Below are 8,359 nucleotides of genomic sequence, written 5' to 3' on the forward strand. Positions count from 1 at the left end.
TTCCCAGGGCCCGATCTGGGTCCTGGCGGGCCCGCGGTGGGAGGCGCTGACCGGCGGCGGGGCTGGCGACGTGGCGGCGTCGGATTCGTCCGGCGCGGCGGCTGGACGTGTCCGGCGGCGGAGTGGACATGTCCGGCGCGCGGAGGTGGAAGAGGCTAGGGTTTGCACCGTGAATTTCGGAGGGGAAGGTGTATTTATAGGTAGAGGGAGCTAGGAGAGTCCAAATGAGGTGCGGTTTTCGCCCACACGATCGTGATCGAACGACCGAGAGCATGGAGGGGAGTTTGATGGGTTTTGGGCCAGTTTGGAAGGGGTGTTGGGCTGCAAACAACAGAGGCCTTTACAGTTACCCAGTTAACCGTTGGAGTATCAAACGACCTCCAAATGGCACGAAACTTGACAGGAGGTCTACCGGTGCTATACCAAGGCCGCTTGGCCAGACTCGGTCCATTCCGAGAACGTTTAACACCCGCACAAGAGAAGAGGCAAAAAGGGGACGCCGGATGACATAGGAGTGCCGGATTGCAAAACGGACAACGGGGAAAATGCTCGGATGCATGAGACGAACACGTATGCGATGCAATGCAATGCACATGATGACACAATGCGAATGATGACATGATAAAATGCAACACGCAAGCGGATGACATGGCAACGACGGTTAATAACTAGCGGACACCTGGCGCATCGAATCCGGGGCGTTACATATCACCCTTACTGTTCGGGTCACATAAACCGGCTGTGCAAGTCCAAAGATCACTGGTATGATATTCTAAGTTGTGTTTCAAAATTCAATTTCACAACAGGCTTATCTGTGACTCTTTTTCCATATTAATGGTTATATGTAAAGTTATTATGACCCGCCTTGCGGTTAGCGGCCAAGGGATCTTGTGATCTATGTCTGTTTGCAGGATAGTTCAGAGACTTGTTCAAGCATAAGGAAAACAGATGATAAGTATAATACGGGTGAACATAAGATGGCGGCTTAACAGTATTGAGCACCAAAAACATGCACGATGGCACGACAGAGCAAAGTTATTTCTACTCTATTACATGACTCCCGAGTCCAAATGATTAACATTGTTTTTCAGCGCATCACAGGTATGAGCCGCCTGCGTATTAATTCTTGTGTTGACCAGAAGCGTCCGGGTCAGCCCTCTCCGCTTCTTCTCCCTGTTCCCTTTCCTGGAAGGTTGATGATGATCAGTCAATGCCATTCAAAGCTTCAAATTCAGCTTCATCGTCAATTAGTCCGGCCGGGTCAACTTCAGGGGCGAAGGTATGCTTACGGATTGGGGGGATCAGGCTGGTCACTTTGTAATGAGGCGTTGGAATTCTCCAGTTCTCTGTGTCATAACCCGGCTGGTACTTGGTGAGATCTGCTTCATCAGCTATCAGGGTGGCCACGAGGCGTATCTCCTTCACACAAGTGGCGAATTCTTCCTGTTCAAAGGGAGTACCATCCCCCTTAAGGCTCGGATAACCAATAGCGATGTCGGCAGGGTCTAGCTCCGGTAGCCAAGCTTTGGCCCGACTTAAGGCAGCTACGGCTCAGGCTCTTGCAGATGACCGCCTTAGTTCAGTGAACCACTAGGGTAGCACATAAAGCTTCCTTAGTACATCCACCAGGAGTGTGGGGACTTCATTGGACAGAGCCACTGTGGCTAAGGCATGCCGAGACCCAGTGTAGAGTTGTTCCACCGGCGTGTAAACTGCCTTCAACTTGATCAGCATATCTTGATTAAGATTTGAACTCCTGGGGCCTGCATAGCAATGTCACGTGAGTTAAAGACAATTTATATGGTCACTAGAAAGATTCAAATATTTGACATTTGCAGGGTGACTTACCAAAGATTGCTGAGACCATCTGCGAGACATGGCGTTTTAAGCCGGATAATTCAATGATCTCCTCTTCAAGAGATGCCTCTGCTTTCTCAACTTGATTGATCAAAGCGATCTTTTCGTCGGCCCAGGCCTTTTTCTCTATTTCAAAGTCTTTTTTCAGTGTCTCTTGTTCGGATATACTGAATTCAAACTTGAAGTTGGCTCTTTGGGTTTTCGTCTCTTATGCTTCCAGGAGGTTCTTCAGGTCCGATATTTCTGATTCAAATTGACTGGTGGTGGCCTGTACAAATACCGGGCCAAAGTCATGACTATTATCCTACAATAATAAGTCCCAATCCTTTTGCAGGCAACAACACTTGGCACTTGGGGGCTAATGTATATCGAAGAATTTTACTTCAGTGGCGGTTCATGAGAGTAAGTCCCAAGCACTTTGCAAGCAAGAGTACTGAGCACTTGGGGGCTAATGCATATTGCTGTTAAAGTTCTTCAAGTATTTTATTCTACACAAGCATATGAAGGACCGGCTCAACCATGCTGATTAAACCAGCCCTTGGGGACTATGGAGTAAGCCAATTTCTTACATGTTATCCAAATATATCAATAATGTTAGTAAGCTTGTTTTTAAGTCTACAATATATTCATCATAGGCAATAGACTTGGGGGCTGGCATAATAAGGTTAAATTAGTACAGAGAAGGGATTGTACCTCAAACTTCTGGTGCATCTGCTTCACCATATTAATTTCAACGTCACGACTGCTGTGTACTTGGCTCAGATAGCCAGAAAAAACCTGCCCAATACTCATATGAGTATAATCAGCAACACCCAGCTTGACCCTGCGACGTTCCAGAAGCTCCTCCTTGGTGAAACATTTGTCCAGCACGGTTGGCCTCCCCGGCTCAATGTAGCCGGTCTTGGTGATCTCGATATCAGGGTCTTGAGGATCATCTGTCCTGGCCGGGCTAGGGACTTCTGGGTTTTCAGAGCCATCGGCAGCTTGCTCGGCAGGCGGGTCAGCAATTGGCGTTGGCGTGTCATGAGTGGGCTTAGGTGGCGGCTCATGAGTTGAGGTTTCAGGTGCGGTCGTTCCAAGTTCTGGCTCTTTGAAGATCGGCTCTTGGGCCGGCTTATTCTTCTTCACCTTTTTGCTAGGCTTTGCTTTTCCGCTGCGTAAGATCAAAAGGTCAGCACAAATACAACGAATTGAGACAAAACATAAGAGAAGCAGATTATCATTACCCTGGAGCGGTCTTGAAAGCCGGCAAATTAGACTGCATTGAGTCGCCGGAGGAAGGTGAAGTTTTCTGATAATACGAGTCATAAGAACTGAGTGGTTGGCGAGTGAGACCCGCCAAAGAATAAAAAGAATTTAAATCAGAGGTGACCTTGTTCCAACGCTTCCGTCGTGTATTCGGTAAGCCGGAGGAGAGTTCCGCATCCTTGCTGGTCCGGGTCTGCCTCCGGCTCTCGTGAATCTATCGCTTCAAAAGAAATTGAGGATCTTGATAAGCTAAGGGATGTGAAAATCTTACTTTCTGGGTTATTCTTCGGATTTTCGGTCTTGTCAAAGGCTCAGAGTCAGAGGAAATGATAGTTACCTCTTCATCCTTTCCATGACTTGTTCATGTGTCCTCCTGGTGATAATCAGTGTCAATAAGGTGGTTAAAAAAGGAGCCAAGAGAGTCAAGGGCTACCTCCGACTCAGAAGTATCTTCTAGCCGAAGCAAGTTAGAGGCGGTGGCCTTCTTGCCCTTCTTCTTGGCAGCCTCTTTCCTGGCGGCTCTCTTGGTCTTCCTGGCCTTCTTTGCAGCCTCGTGATCATATTTGACCTTCCAAAATTTATCACCAGCCTGCGAAAAATCAGCAGAAGTGTGAGTACAGATTAAATATCAAAGGATGAAGGTAATTTATTCAGATGAGTGGCTTACCGCTGGAGCCGGGTTAGCTTCATAGAAAGGGCTTAAGCCCACTTTACTGCAGTCTGCTAAGCTTTTATTCAGGAGAGACTTGGTCATGTCCTTGATGACGTGGTCAAGCAAATCATCAGAACTGTGCCGCAGAGGGTCATCTTTCTTGCCTGTGTAGGTGCATATCAGGCCGGGGCGGCGGCTCAATGGGATGACCCGCCAGGAGAGCCAAACCTGGACTAAATCGATGCCATTTAGCCCGTTCCCCAGAAGAGCCTTGATTTTAGCCAGGGTGGGGGCGAGCGTCTTGCGTTCGGCGGCTGTTATTTTATCAGGAAGTGGATGTTTTGACTCCAGACGCAGAGCACGAAAGCCGGGCAGAGGATTTTCATCAGCTGGAGAAGTTTCTTGACAATAGAACCATGTTTGGCTCCAGTCTTTGGGATGACTTGGTGGGTTGGCATAAGGAAAAATTACGTCTCTCCAACGTCGGATTGAGACACCACCAAGTTCCAAGGTTTGTCTATTGGCACACTCATTCTGGCGGTTCAAGTAGAATAACTCTCTAAAGAGTAGCATGCTGGGTTCTTATCCAAGATATACCTCGCTGGACACTTGAAAATTGCAAATGTTAGACACGGAATTGGGTCTGATGTCTTGAGGACGGAGGTCAAAGAAGTGCAGGACCTCTCTAAAGAATTAAGCCGGGTGGTGAAAAACCCCGGTTCATGTGATCAGTAAAAACGATGACCTCCCCTATTTTGGGCTGGGGAATTTCCTCCGCTGGGTCAGGAGCATAATAGGACATAACTTCCTTCTTCAGCAGATAGCCGGTCTTCACAGCGTCATCAAGCGTACTGTCTATGACGATGGATTTGACCCACTTGCATGAAATCGGTGGTTTGGGTGCCATTGTGATGAAAGCCTAAGAAAGAGTAAAAGTTTCCGATTCAAATTTAAGCCAGAGAAAAACATTGCAGTGCATATTCAGATGGCGGCTTATAAAGGGGCCTAATGGTATAAGGCTAATTATGTCAGATTATTTAGTCATAAGAAGTTAAGTTATTTAAACCGCCATGGGCGGTCAAGATTATCAATTGAGCGTTGCCTTTTTAAGCCGATGATAAGAGTCACCATGGCTAGGTGGATCTAACAAATGCAGTTTTTGCCTAAGTGTTGCATAAACAAGTTTCATAGGTTGCAGCTACTATTTCGGATCAAACAGCTGTTCAGAAAAGAAAATATTCTAGACATAAAAACGGGGTATAGGTGAGTTTGTGAGTTCGACTTAGGCCTCTTTACAAGAAAAAGAGATCTGCTAGTATCAGAAACGCACGCGAAACAACTACCGCATGAGTTCCAGACTACTTACGGATCAAATGAGGCCGCGGTGGAAGAACTACGAAGAACCCGTTATGAACAGCAAAGAATACAGAGGAACTCGCAAACCCTAATGTGGATCTAAGGTGCAGAAAGGCGAAGACTTACAGCTGCAGATCTACTGCGGAGGGTCGCCGCCATACTCTGGGCTAATTCAGGTTGATGCAGCGGCCAAGGTCGAGGAAGATGAGGTGCGCTGCAGCGGCGGCGGAGCTCGAGCGGTAGTAGGGTTGTGGGAGGAAGAAGATGAGGAAAGGGGAGAATGAGAAGAGACCAAGTCATGCCTATTTATAAGGGAAGACTGATAAGTGGGCGCGAAAAACTAGGAGGCCAAAGACATAGTTATCCAGCTGCAAGGACGACTCGATTTTCGGGATGGTCATTACGATAAAGATCCATTGAGATATGTTGGATGAAATGTGCATTTATAGCAGGTGACGTCATGGCGGGTTACCATAAATCCAAAGGATGATGTCATGGCGGGTTACAAAAATTTCATAAGCAAAGGGCAGAAGATTTTTCTTAAGTGTCGAAGATTGACATGTACCAGTTCAAATCAATCTGGGGCCTAATGTTGGGGATGTAACTATTAGGTATGACCCGCCCAGGAGGGGCCGGGTTATACCTATGCGTACTCTTGAAGCCCAAGACCAAGCTTGAATATGGCGGTTCAGTTAAGGGCTCAAAGCCCAAAGGCGACTTAAGGCCTGTAGAGATAAACCGCCATATGTAGATAACTTGTATTGCAAGGCAAGAATAGTTAAGAGACCGAGCCGGACACTGTTTATGAGCCGGCCGGGACTCTGTGAGCCGCTAGGCGTCGACCTCTGTATATAAAGGGACGACCCGGCGGCGGTTCAGGGCAATTAAGATCAGATCGAGAGCTAGGTCAAGCGATTTCGCTCCCTGGTAATTGAGACATAAGCAATCCCACTCAAAACTAGATCGTAGGCTTTTACCTTCACCATAAGGGGCCAAACCAGTATAAACCCCGTGTCCTTTGTCCCGATTAACCCATTTAAGCTTCCTAGTTGCGATGGCTCCACGATTAAGTCCTTTCACTAGGACATCTGACGTGACAATTCCACGACAAAGACATCTCCAGCGGTTCCTGCTTCAGTGACTACTCCTTCACCACCCGGGTATGCCTCTCTTCTCTCTATCGGGAAATGATTTGGAATGATGGATTTTTACCCGGCGGTCGATTTGAGTCATATCTTCCTCTTGTAGCTCCCTAGGACCATCAATGGCAACGAATGGAGCGGGGTGGCTGAAGATCTATCTACTCGTTGTCACCATCAATCTCCACGCATGAAGCTAGTTGTGTTTGATTCTGTGGACAGTGGGAGGAAATTTCTGGCATGTGCAGAGAAGGTTAGACCCTCTTTCGTTGTTACAAATCATTTGTTTGATGTGATTCAGACACTGTCACGGTCCCAACCCATTCATACCACACCTTCAACCAAACGCATCCTAAGACAATGTCACAGTTTGTACCTAGTATCTTAAATTATTGCTATCTCATCAGCGCTGCCGTTAGAAAATTATTTGGCACCGCTTCAGCAGTTTGTGCAGCCAACTTTGGTCCACACATCCGAGCAGCCAAGCAGTAAAATACTAAATCATTATGGCACGAAGGAACTGGGCATCGGAGCAACTACGTGCTCCGGAGTCCGGGTCCCTGATATTTTTTTCCGCTGCATCGGCTTGCCAGTGCAGGGCACCGGTGCGAGATGTAGCAACAGTTGTCTTTACCCTAGTTTTGGCATACATAGTGGATGGCCTTAGTGCTATTAGTTCTATGTTACTAGATTTGTGCATGTACACACCTATTAGTATCAATTTGCTGTCATCCAAACACTATCACTATGCTGTTACAGTTATATTTACCTTCCTCATAAAATGTTCAATTTGTTATTTATTGTACATGAGTAAGAAAACTTGTAGCGTCGTTGTAGTTAATTATAACTTCCGATGTTCCAGAATTTGGTTGTTGTCTCAGTACCAATTATTTCATTTGCACATTGATCTTTTTGAGAAGATATGTCATAATTAACATGTTTCTTAAGTTTTTCAAAATAAGCATTGGTGATTTTCTATATTTCCATAAACCCATTTCCCCTACGATTGTTACTGATCTAGTTTTAAATATTATAGGATGAACGAAAGTGTTCTTACTTGGAGTGGGTTGATCAAGAGTGGCCATAGTCTTTGAAGATGTGAATAGCGAAGCTCTGGAGCATGTATGAGGAAGAGAACACACATAGGCTTAGAGAAACTGTTGTCAACGCTGAAGCATATTTGAAGATGCGGGATAAAAAGTTGAAGGTGGAGAATGAGCTCAGATTTTTTAAATCAGACTTTGCTAAGATGGTGTTGGCGAAGGAGGAGGCACTTTCCCAGTCGGCCCGTGCAAAAAGGGTTCTTACTGAACTGAAAGCAGAGGTGGATAAGACGAGCCTGGATGATCTCGATTAGGGAAATAATTGTATTGTTCTTATGAAGTTGAACTAGCTATATGTTGTACTGTGCTGTTTTCATGTAGCTACTGTACTGTGATGTTATAATATATTTATGTGCCTGATATGAAATTGGCAAACAACTGTTTGATATGAAATGTGAATTTGCGTAATACTAGAATTATTAATTGTAAACTAATAAACCTGCTAAATGTGTCATGGACCTTTGCAAACGGTTCTAGCAGTAAAAGCGCTTGTGATGGATAGCCCAATGCGACACAGTTTTCTTCATCAAATCGTGTGCGATATAGTTGATAAAAGCAAACAATTAACCAAGGCAGGCTGTGTGTGATAGTTACACCTTTCACACACGAGCCTACACATAAAACTGTGTGGGATGTACGTCCGAACGGAAATGTTTTCCCTGGATTGACTGTGTGGGATGTATATAAGAACGGAAACGTATTCCTTGGGTTGACTGTGTGTCATATACATATGGACGGAAATGATTTTCTGGGATTCACCGTGTGGGATGTACATACCTATGGAAATGATTTTCTCGGATTACCGTGTGGGATATACATACCTACGGAAATGATTGGGTTTCGATGCCTCGCCCGATCGCACACGGCCCTAGCCTGGGTCCCAGGAGGGCCTATCCCCGACGATTTCTCGGTCGTCTGGGAAGGACCCCCCTATCGCCCACACTCACTTGGCGACGGTTCCAAATGTCATCGCGGAAAGGGGTTAAAACCCGTTTGTTTAGGAC

This window comes from Triticum dicoccoides, chromosome 1B, assembly GCF_002162155.2.
Source record: "Triticum dicoccoides isolate Atlit2015 ecotype Zavitan chromosome 1B, WEW_v2.0, whole genome shotgun sequence".
Classification (NCBI taxonomy): domain Eukaryota; kingdom Viridiplantae; phylum Streptophyta; class Magnoliopsida; order Poales; family Poaceae; genus Triticum; species Triticum dicoccoides.